This window comes from Saimiri boliviensis, chromosome 15 (assembly GCF_048565385.1).
Source record: "Saimiri boliviensis isolate mSaiBol1 chromosome 15, mSaiBol1.pri, whole genome shotgun sequence".
NCBI lineage: Eukaryota > Metazoa > Chordata > Mammalia > Primates > Cebidae > Saimiri > Saimiri boliviensis.
Genome location: NC_133463.1, coordinates 50,542,334 through 50,554,576, shown reverse-complemented (window position 1 = coordinate 50,554,576; position 12,243 = coordinate 50,542,334). Strand labels below are relative to the sequence as shown.

At 42.0% G+C, this 12,243-nt stretch overlaps 1 long non-coding RNA gene across 1 annotated transcript in view; it reads left to right on the top strand.

Annotated features, from left to right (window-relative positions):
• The first annotated feature begins 796 nt into the window (after positions 1–796).
• Positions 797–12,243, top strand: part of LOC141581402 (uncharacterized) — a 39,560-nt gene continuing 28,113 nt past the window's right edge. Inside the window, exons 1-2 of the long non-coding RNA XR_012513987.1 lie at positions 797–912; positions 1,374–1,499. This is a non-coding gene — a long non-coding RNA (uncharacterized LOC141581402). The remainder of the gene's footprint in view (positions 913–1,373; positions 1,500–12,243) is intronic.

Sequence of the window (12,243 nt, the reverse complement as noted above, 5' to 3'; positions counted from 1 at the left end):
GCCTAGGTTTCCAAACCAGGACAGGTATCGTTAGTTGATTCTAAGATGCAGTTTCCCCCTAAATTTTATTTCTTATTTTATTTTTGAGACAGGATCTCACTCTGTCACCCACGCTGGAGTGCAGTGGCATCATCTTGGCTGACTGCAACCTCTGCCCTGGGGTTCAATGATGCTTCTTACACTCAATGTGTTAAGAAACGTATTGTGTCATAATTTGATTGGAAGCATTATTCTTTTTTAGTTACACAGAAAATGTACTTCAGAGAGCCAATTACATTTTAGATTTGATGAAATACAGTAAATCAGAATCTCTAGAGGGTGTACCCTAGGGCAAAAGTATGGCTTAAAGTGTCTGAAGTGAGTCTAATGCATACTGCAAGTCAGAATGCTCTATATTAGGGTGCCTTTGATGAAGGAGAAATTAACAAGGGACCACTTTTGCATCTACCTCTGAATCCTCAGCACAGTGCCTGGTCTGTTATAGATAACCAGTCCTTATCTGCTGAACCAGATGGAATTATTTAGGGCCTTAGAGAATCCATCAAAATTGAAATGATCTAGTAACTTTCCTGAAAGATACGTGGGAATTTTCCAGGTAAGAAGAAAAGTCTAAGAGGACATCATGTACAAAAGCAGAGAAGTATGACAGCCTAGACTACCTGGGGAGGGGCAAGTGGTGGCTGTCATTGGAGGGAGAGTCAAGGTGGGTGGGGGCAGAGGAGTCTGGGAAGACAGTGTTTTGTTTTATTTTATCTATTTTTTTTTTTTTTTTTTTTAGGTGGAGTTTCACTCTTCTTGCCCATGCTGGAGTGCAATGGCGTGACCTCCTCACCACAACCTCTACCTTTCGGGTCCAAGCAATTCTCCTGCCTCATGCTAGCTGGGATTACAGGCACACACCATCACACCCAGGTAATTTTGTATTTGTGTTTAGTAGAGACAGGGTTTCTCCATGTTAGACAGGCTGGTCTTGAACTCCTGACCTCAGATGATCTGCCTGCCTCAGCCTCCCAAAGTGCTGGGATTACAGACGTGAGCCATTGTGCCCGGCCAAGATGGTGTTTTGTAATTCAACCCAGTCCCTGTTGCGATTAATTTGAGAGGAGATCAACGAGGAGCTAGAGAATCAGAGCAAATTTAAATGCTGATCTCCACTCTGTCAAAGTTCTGCAAAGCCTAAGGATTTCTTTAACCACCTCCTAGCTTTCATTTTGTTGGGATTTTATTTTTATACTAAGTGCCATGGCCTTCATGCTACCGCTTCCTGGCCCAGAAGTGTCACCAGGCTTCCTACTCTTTCTCTTTTTGACCTCACTCTCATCTAAAATATCTCTAGTGCTTCACTGACTTACCACTTCACTTCCGTTTCACAGCAGCACACCTCCAGGGGACACCATCTGCACTGTAGTATCTGAACAGTGCCCACCCTAACCAGCTCTGCAGCACGGAGGCCACTGAGGGCTGAGCGTTGGCAAGAATATGGGCTTTGGAGCAAAGCTGTGAGTTTAAATTCTGACTCTTTGCCACTTACAGGCTGTGCAACAGGGACAAAGGGCCTGCTGCTGTGCCTGTTATCTCTTTTGCAAAATGGGAGTAATAATAGTACCTCTTTCACTGAATTCTGAGGGTTAAATGTTTTAAAGTGGAAAAGCTTCTGAAATAGTGTTTGGCATATAGTAAGCACTCCAAACACTTAGCTAATATCATTTGCTTGACGCTTCCTATACCATATGTAATTTCCTACTTTCTGAGAGTTGCTTCGTATTTGCTATCCAGTTATTACTCTTCATTTGGCTACAAAGAGGAAGAATAGTGGTGGAAGTGTGCTAGTAATCTAGTAGTCATGCTTGTTTCAGGTGTAATTGTGCTTCTGAATTCCAAAATGACCCATAACTTCGGTAACAGTTCTCTGCTTTACTGTGTTCTATTTGGCAGAATGTGATGAAATTCACAGGAGGATGCAAATTAATTTGATGGAGTCAGTTTCATATTAATTAGCATTCTTTGAAACATTTCCACTTAGAGATGCTTAACATGATCTACCTAAAGTCAGTCTGGGATGTTGGGAAGACAAGCACCATGCCTTTCCCTCCTTGAGATTTGTACTCTACATCTCTGATCAATATTACGGGTTATCTTTTACTTTTAAATAATTTAACTTCAGGCATTTGCTTTGTTATACCAAGCCCAGGCTTCATGTGGCTTCCTTATTCACTGCATAATCAGTAGCATTAATTTGATGAAGGAATTAGCCAAATGTTGGGAACTTCTTGTGTCATATTAAACTTTCAGAACCAACCTGAAGCAAACCCAGTTAGGTCTCCCCAGAACACATTTTATTGGCAGTTTGTTGCAGAAAGGGCTGGCTCAGATTTTCAAATGAATGTTAATTATGGAACGATGTCACAGGGAGCACACTGAATGTCTTTAACCCATTTTTAAAAAGCAGGTCAAATTCAGCATCTGGAGGATAATTTGTAATTTGGTTGAAAATAATTGAACAAGTTTAACATGAAATTCAATAAAGGGGTCAGGGCTATTCTAGGTTTAAAATTCTGAGGTAAATTTGTTCAGCCCAGTGCTCTTGTTAGCTGTCCGTTATCACCAACTCCAAGAGGGTACCTGGGTTTTTGTTTTTCCAGGGTTTGTATTTGCCTTGTAAAAAGAAGATTCTGCTGGAGCACTGTTAGTATTTCTTTAGAAAGACATAAAAAAAAGTCAGTGGTCTCTACCGTAACAGGTGAGGTTTGTTGAACTATGGTAGAAGGAATGTAGAATATAGAAAGGTTTCAAGCTCACACCTTTTAGGAAGAAGAAAAATGAGAGTAACTTGTGTCACATGCATCCCAAGCAGCAGACCCTGACAGATATAAGTGATGTATTAAAGACGGTAGCCAGGGAGACCAGTGAGGGAGTGGGGCAAGCTGCACAAGAAGGAGAGCCAGAGCCCAGAGAGTAGCTTCATCCTCACCCCACCAAAAACTCAGAAGTACGGATTGTGCAAGGGAGCGGAGGCTTTTATATTCCTGCTGCCATTAGTCAATGGTTAAGAACCATGGAGGGGAGCAGGGAGAGCTTTGGGACAAATTCTCAGATACTCCCAGTTTGCATATATGAAGACAAGCAGGCTCTGGTTACATGCCCAAGAAGATTCTCAGGTGTTGGCTGTTGAAGATGAAAGCTGTGGATGCTGGAGAGTGCACAAAATGGTGAAAATGGGCCCAAGGGGGCTTGGGCAGAGGACTGACCTTGTTCACTACAGAGAAGAAGAAAGAGACCAGGAGTAGGAAGGCATAGACCAGGGCTCCCTTATTTTCCCCCTTTGCCTCCCCACTGCCTGGGGTCAAGCTTTAATGGAGGTAGAGGGAGAGGGTGCCTCTAGTAGCATCTGGATATGGGGGAAACACACAGCGTGGGCATGTGCCAAGCTTTTATTGGGGGCAGTCTGGCACATTGAGGGTGGGGACAGAGTTATCAGGTAGAGGTGGAGCTGGGGTTCAGTCCGCTTTGTCTCCTTGCAGCAGGAAAGACATTCAGGGATTCCCTCATGCAGGTGGACTGCGCTGGGTCAGGTGCCGGCTGGGAGTCAGTAGGTCCCAGGTGCACATCTTTGCACCAGTGAGAGCCCAGGTGAAACACAAGTTAATCAGCCAGGGAGGGCTGCAAGGCGGAGCTGTCAGTCCTCTTTTCCTCCCTGTGCTCTTGTCTCTGGGTTTCCATTTAGAAGATTCCTTTCTCTTCTGGAGAATGAGAAGGGCCAGAGTAGGGCTTGGAGGAGCGGATCAAGAGTTGAGAGTTTTGGCCTAGTTCTAGATTTTAAATTCAAGGGTGAGAGATAAAGGAACCTCAGGAATCACTGGGAGGAAGGGAGGCAGCCTGGGGTTCCTGGCAGAGGCCTCACCTGGGCACTGAGCGAAAGCACGTCTAGCTGTAGGCCCCCTTCTCCTGCCTGCCTTGGGGAGCTGGCCAGGAAAGATGGGCACAGGAGGATGAAGCAGGCAGGACTGCGGATGAGAGGAGATGCAGCTGAGTCTCAGTGTCTCTCAGGGCCATTTTTGTAAAGCCTTCCTCCTTTAGCGACCTTGGACACCTTCGTCATAACACTGTGGCCCCTCGCCCAGGCTGGCTTCACCTAAGGTCGAACTGTTTCATCCTGTCCGAGCCTATCAAACATCTCATTTCCTCAGCTCTCTCAAATCAGCTGGCCAGCTTTCTAACTAATTAACAGCAAGGCGTTAATACCTTCTTCTCATGCTCACAGTTTAATGTGCTTCCTTTGCCAAGGTTATTTGCAAGGGAGAAGGGTACAATCTTTTTGTCTTTGAAAAATAATTTTTATCATTTTCTTATGAAAACACCTAATTTCAAAAAAATATTTATATAGAAAAAATAAATAGCAATAGTTCTATAACACAACCCAGAGGAAACCATTGTTTACATAGTGGTGTGAGTCCTTCTCACCTTTTAGTCAATGCATATATATACACATATGTATACATACGAAGTATATACATATGTATATATACTAAGTGTATATATATCTATATGTATCTATACACACACACACTAAGTTTCTTTGCATTTTAGCAGAGAATTCTTGAGGTGATGACCAAAGTTCTCAGCCAAAGAAATGAATGTGTCCCAGTGAGATTTGCATTGTCCCCTGTGCTTACATGGATTCTGTAGTGAGCAGGGGCAGGAATGAGCCCAATGAACAGCTGGAGATATCTACTGTTTTTTTTTTTTTTGTTCAGCTGGCCTGGAGCTGGGAAGTTGGCAGACTTACAGACTCAGACAGCAGGCAATCAAATATAAAGACTTAGAAAAGGCAGGTGGGAGTCAGGTTTGGAGCAGTCCCAGATGGAGTTACCAGTGGCTTTTGTTGCCTGGACAGGAATCTGAGTCAATTTTGTTCACTGGCAGCTGGGACCCACTCAGCTTTTGTGGTTTATATATTAAGGTGTACCACGTCTTAAAGATTTGGAAACTTGTAGGGCAGTGTTTGAACCTTTTGTAGACATCAAAATTCACTGTTTCAGGAATAGCCAAGTTACGTGTTACAGGCTGGTTTTCCAGGAGGCAGGCTCTGGGATGAAGTTTTGTGAGTGGAAAGTTTATTGGGGAGTGCTGTGGAGAATAGCACCTGTGGAGGAAAGCAGGCTTGGGCAGAAGGAGAAAAGGAGTTGCACTGCGTGCCTGCCAGCCTCCGCTGACCTCACCAGGACTTTGACGTTAAAATGGCCCATCAGAGTCACCCTGTGTTGGTTCCATATGGGCTGGCCTTTATTCTCTTTCCCCACTTCATCGGTCGTTGGATGTAGCCTGCCCAGAAGGCGTGTGACTTGGGGAGGCAACTCTCTGCAGCTAAGGCAAACTCTGAAGGAGCTCACAGCTGCTGGGGAAGAGTCATGAAAGAGAAACAGGACACATTCATGACATGTGTCCATCCCTGCACCACAGTAGGTGGGCATGAGACAGTCTGGCATGTTGAGGAGAGTGGTGAACTTGAGGGGTGGGATGCAGGCTATGGTCTAAATCATTGGCACCTAATTTGTAAAAATACTGTGCTGGCCAAGAGAAACACATTTTGGAGTGATCTCTGGATGTGGCCTCCAATTTAGATCCTTTCTGCTCTAGGGAGAAGGTAGTGTCTCTGCCCCAGCTTTGGTTTACTCGCTGTAAGACCTGGGCCAGATGATGTAATCTCTGCATGTGTCAGTGGCTCATCTAAAAAAAAAAAAAAGGAATCATAATTATGTCTGCTGTGAAGAGCTGTGTGCGAATTAAATGAAGTAATACATGGAAAGCACTAACCACTGCACCAGATTGTTAGCACTCAGTCAATGTGATTTGCTCTTATAGTAATTACAACATTGGGTTTTTTTTTTTTTTTTTTTTTTTTTTTTTTTTGAGACACAGTCTTGCTTTGTCACCCAGGCTGGAGTGCAGTGGTGCGATCTTGGGTCAGTGCAGCTGCAACTTCCACCTCCTGGGTTCAAGCAGTTCTCCAGCCTTAGCTTCCTTCCTGGCATATGCCTGGCTAATTTTTGTATTATTTTTAGGAGGGACAGGGTTTCACCATGTCTTGAACCCCTGACTTCAAGTGATCCGCCCACCTTGGCCTCCCAAAGAGCTGGGATTACAGGCGTGAGCCACTGTGCCCAGTTGACACTACCTTTTACCTTCAGATTATCATAAACTCCTGAAATTCATGATTCTCAAATTTGATCTTTTGGGCTATCTCTTCTGGCCTCATAACCTGTTCCCATTGCCTACTGGATTTTTCCATCTGGTTCCAAGTAACTGAAGGTCAGTTACTACCCCACCACCCAATCCCTTATGAGCTATATCTGCTTCCCGATCCTGTTTCTCCACCCTTACCAACTCCCAAATCAGCACTCTCCATATATTTCAGAGTTACCCAAACTGGAATCTTTAGAGGTATTGTTTCTACCTCCTTCCTCTCCCTTTCTTTCCATATTTCATTACTCACCAAGGCTGCCCTGTCGATTCCATCTTCTGAAGAATTTCTTACATCCTCCTCTTTCCCTTGCCTTACTTCACCTCTCATCCTTGTGTCTACTTTTGATGAACTCCACTTCATTCTCCAGATGGCTGCTAAGGAGATGTTTTTTTCCAAACCACAACCATGATCATGTTATTCCTCAGCTTACATCCTTCCTACCTCATTGCTTCCAGCAGAAGTGTTAAGCTTCTCAGACTGTTTTGCGATCTGGGCTCTACCTACCCTTCAAGGTCCATCTCTTACCACTCCCCACAGGAGCCCTTGCTGCCATGCTGATCTGCCTGCAGTTCCATAACGTGCCATGTTCTATAATTCTGCACTTTCCCATGCATGGTTGCTTCTGTCTGGCAGGCTTACCTCCCCTGTTGCCCATCTTCCTGGAGGATTCTTATTTATCCATGAACTCTTGGTTCATATATCATCTCCTCTAGGATGTCTCCCTGACCTAGTTCAGACATTAGTATTCTCTTTTTTACAAATCTCCATCGTTCATTTATTTAAAGCTTATTTTTTCAACAAACACTTATGAGTTCTCATGATATGTCAAGCAGTCAGATCAGTGCAGCTATTGAGTTATTTGTCACATGTCTAACTGCAAATCTGTGAGCCACTAGGACAGTGGCTTTCTTAATTTTGTGTTCCAAGTATCTAGCATAGTGCCTGGCATGTACTCAATAAATGCTGTCCTGCAAATGAAGATATAGTGGTACTATTGCCTAAATAGTCATCTGCACAGATGATCTGACAAAGCACTTTTAAAATATTAATGAATATATTTATATAGCATCTTATACAATTGATTTATTATTAATTACTCTGCTGGCTATGTGAAAACAATGTAAGGACACAGAATTGGACAAGTTTCCAAAACTGGTTTACTCTGATTAGGGGGTTACTTTCTTTGGGCTTAGTTGGGGGTCCCCTGGAACCTTGGTTTTCTGGGAGTTTATGAGAGTTAGGCCTTTTTCTCATTACGGTTATTCCTTTAAAGGACTAAAATTCATTCTGACCTGTAAGCTGGAGACCTGATAGTAGAGATGCTGATCTTACATGTAGTTTCCCAGGAATCCACAATTATTTTGCACTGTTTTATTGTAGGCCAATTCTGTAAGAAAAAAACATTTTCCTTCTTCTCACTTCACCTTTCATTCCTTCTGTCTTTGAACTTTTCTTTTTTATGTGCAGGCAGTTATATGATCTACCTTCATCCTAGGTTTGCTGTGGCACACGGAAGCTGGCAGCCTTTGAGGGAGGTACAGAATGGCTGGAGAGGAGCTCTGTTAACATTCAGTAGCTCTCCAGCCCAGCCTCAGAGATATCATTGTGGGTCCTGCTTGTGGTCGCTTGGGAGTGCTTTATTTCATCTTCCCAGTGGTCAAAGTTCCAGACTGAGGCACTTGGGAGTGGTTTATTTCAACTGTGAGCTTTTGTAGTTCTGGAATTGGAAGTGTGGCATGAGGCCATCTTGTTGGATAGTGGCAAGGTATGCCAGTGCCTGGAGAAGTATCTGTCTTCCTTGACTTTCAACTGGTCTTTTTCCTCCTCTAAACGGACTATCAGTGTGGAAAGATACAGAGCCTAGAAGTTGCTATTAATGCAGCATAACTAATTAGTGATTTAAGGAACTATGAAAGAACAAGGAGTTCCATAACAAGATGACGTTTACATTAAAAATGATCCCCAGCTGGGGAAATGTACTAGACATGCAGTTTATATAAGGAAAGAACATCCCTCTTTCCCTGATATAGTCCCTGCTGCTTTTAGAAAATGGTTAAGCTTTCTTTGATGGATGGATGATGGATTTATGTCCTATCCAGAATGCTGTAATCAAGAATCCAAGGCTGTCCTTGTTCTGGCTGAAAATGGATAGCTGTATTGTGTGGTGATCTGGTCTTTTTCACAGACAGTGATCACTATCAGTTCCATTCAGACTAAGATCTATTGTCTTTGTCTCTGAGTTTAAAATTTGAAAATTTCATTTATAAGCCATATCCAGTTTTTATAAATTTAAATAGTTAAATAAATCTCTTCTGGGCTCAAACATTTCTTCTAGGAGACCCTTATATGTTTTTATTCAAGGGGAGGCAAATTTACATATATTCCTTATGTTACCTTTTATGTTTTAGGATCAAAGGGCATATGCCTTTCATTTTTGTTTTTAAATACATATTTTGAATGATATGTGCATTATAGTAACATACAAATTGCATACAATTATTAAGCCTTCCAGAAAATTAAACTACTCAGTCTTTCTGTGCTTACTCGGAGTTATTTCCTTATTATCAATTTATCCCTCCAGAATTATTCAATGCATATCAGGAATAGAAAATATATATAATATGTTGTTAACATGAAGAATAAGGCCTGCTTTTCTCCTTCATTTAATAATGTCTCTTGGAGATGATGGCGGTAAACATCGTTGCTACTCACCCATATTTCCACTTCCCCTCTTGCCTAATTCAGTAGGGATGCACTTCTCACCTATTGTAGTTAGGTGGCCATATGACTTCTTCAAATGAATGAAATTTACCCAGAAGTGACATGTGGCACTTCTAGGCAGAAGAATTTAAGAGTAGGTGCATAGTTTTCTTTTTCCCTCATGGATGCTCCTGCACTGTGATTATGAATTTCTGGATGATAAATCCAGGTCCCTTAGTGAGGATAACATGTTGCAGGGTATCCTCCTGTTCCATGAGTATATGTTGCGTGATACAAAAATAGTTCTGTTGGCTTAAGCTACAAACCTATTGAGATTGTTTGTTACTGCAGTATAACCTAAGCTATTCTGGGTGATACAGAAGTTGTTCTATATTAGTATGTATACACTACCTCATTCTTTTAAAAATATAAATAGAAATCTATTATTTGATTGTAATATGGTTTGTTTGGCTAGTTTTCTGTTGATTGATATTTAGTATGTTTCTAATATTTTGCCATTACAAACAATGCTGCAATAAATACCTTTGTAAATTATATTGTTAGAGCTGGATCCTTTTTGATCCTTCTTCTTTGAATGAGATGAAGTCTTCTTGGACCCACTATTTGCTGGAGTGTGTATGCGTGTGTATGTTTATGTGTATGAGTATGTATTTGGAAAGGGGTCATGGTCAGGTCATGTTCAGGCTGCCAAGAATTCTTTCTTTCACAGTAATATTTCTCATGATATGGAGTATTATGTAGTATTACTTCCATGAGATGGAAGTAACATAATCGTTACTTCCTTTCAGCCAGTAAGAATGAGCAACTAACTGTATCTACCCTGCCTCATAGACACACTGCTTCCTACAAACATAGCATGATTATTAGTTCATCATTTAGCTTTGTCTTCCTTGTTTCTCCTTGGTGCTATTCTGATCCTCAGAGCTTGTTCTAAATCAGGAATTACTGGATTTTCCCACTAGTAGATGTTGTCTCCTTTGCAGTCTTTGCTTTGCCACTTTTGCTGAGATTTGCTGTCGCAGGCATTCTCTTGCAGCATCTTCCTGCACCCTCTTTGACACTCTCTGTTTTTGGCTGCTCCTCCTCATATTTTGTATTTTGGGGCTCACATATGTCTTCTAGTTTCATCAAAGATGTGGTTTGGTTTATATTTTCTATTATCTTTGTTTTGGGGTGATTTTTAAGAGAAGAAGGGGGCAGTGCCAGCTTTATTAGGTCGTTTTAAAATCAGAAATTCCCTCTAACTTAAAAAATATTAACAGTTGTCACTCATTACTTTTAAACCTATGCTGAATCCAAAAAAGCTGATCTAACTCAATTCGGGAGTCACTAGTTTATGTAATCTGAAATTTTGTGGTAAAACATCCTAGAAGACCAGCAATTTCATGTGGCCCAGCTGAATATACTAAGAGTCCGTTCATCGTGGAAAACACTTGGTGCTTTTTCTGCTAAATACAAAGGCATGGGAACTCCTTCTGACAGTTGCTGATGACCATAGTCACTATTTCTCTGTCTTGCCTTGATACTATACCATCGGGGCCCAGGCACACTGATGCATGACATTCTGACTGGCATTATATAGCCCCATATTTGAAATCCCAGGCCTGGCTATATTTGGCATGAAGCATAGAGTAGGGTAAAAATTGTTTTTTTTTTTTTTTTAATGCTAAGCAACAAAATTGATAGTACGGTTTATATTTTCCTTATTTCAAGACCAACCATAACACATTGTATAGAGAGCATGTAAATTATTTACTTCCAAATGGCAGCATTCCCTACATTAGATTGTAATCCTTACTAAAAATAGTTGATAACAAACCCTAGAATACTGCATTTGAACCTGGGGATGAGAGGTATACTTTTCATGGTGTGATCTAAGAAACAACAATATAGTAAATAACTTCTATGTGATTGTTTAATTTTTTTGGCTAGCATTCTATCATTCTGGTTCTCATTCTAAGAGCCAGTGTGTGTTGTTTCATTGTCCCTGAATTTGTTATACTGTGGATGTAGCAGCTGTGATCTGTGTTCCAGTATATCTCTGGCATCACTGTTCCTGAAAAGGCAATTGCTTCTTACTGCGAGTACCTGCAGCTCTCTTTGGGTGGCTACAGGAGCATACTTGGCCCATGCATAGGGCAGGTGAGTAGTGCTGGAGAGTTAACACTCCCAGGAGCAGTCCTGAATCAGGGACAGATGGGAGCTGGTGGATAAATACCCCAGCTCTCTTGAGCCAGAGCTGGGAACACCCAGTTCTATGAAGTTTCCCAGAGTTCCCAGTGGGATTGAGCCCCACTTGTCCACAGTGGTGGTCAGCTCACTGACACACTTATTTTAGTTTCCTTTCTTTCTCTGTCTAGTATCAGGGATGTCCAATATTTCGGTTTCCCTGGGCCACATTGGAAGAAGAATTGTCTTGGCCCACATGTAAAATACACTGACACTAATGATAGCTGATGAACTAAGAAAAGAAAAAAATCACAGAAAAATCTAATAATGTTTTAAGAAAATTTACAAATTTGCATTGGGCTGCATTCAAAGCTGTTCTGGACTGCAGGTTGGACAAGCTCAGTCTCGTTTCTTCCTCCCTTATGAGGCTTTCGGGGATCACTTCTCAAATAAGGTTCTTCTACTCAATCCATGTCTCAGGCTCTCCTTCCAGGAGATTCTAATGTAAGATAGGTGGTATCATGACAGGTCTTAGCAGGCAGACCCTTAGGATGATATCCTAATGTTGGGTCATCCTCTGGCTGGCCAGTTGGCAACAAGGGCTTCATTGCTGGGGTTCATGTGGTACTTGTGGAATCCTGATAACATAAGTAAGCAACAACGAGGAAGAAGCCCCAGGTGGTAGAGAACAATTATTGTGAAAAATGGCTAACTACAAACAACCTGCCTGCACAACATCCTGTTCCCAAATAACCTCTTTCCACATGTATCCCCTCTGGCATGGCCCTATAAGACTTCCCTCCAGCCCCTGGCTCTTTGCGGACAGCCTCTTCTCTGCTATGTTTCCCATTGCACTCTTGCAACATATCTTTGTACTTTCTCTAATATATCTGCCTTTTTAAACTTACAACTGTCTTTATAAATTCTTTTACCACCTGCATCACCAGCGCTAGCCAGTCACACCTGCAACAGTGCTGATAGTCCTTGGTGTCTTATAGCTCACATGTATTAAAACACCCACATGGGACAGACTGGGTAGCATATAGAAAGAAGGGAAGACCTGGGCTTATCTAATAGCTCTAGTGCTTGAAAGATGTGGTCCATGGTGA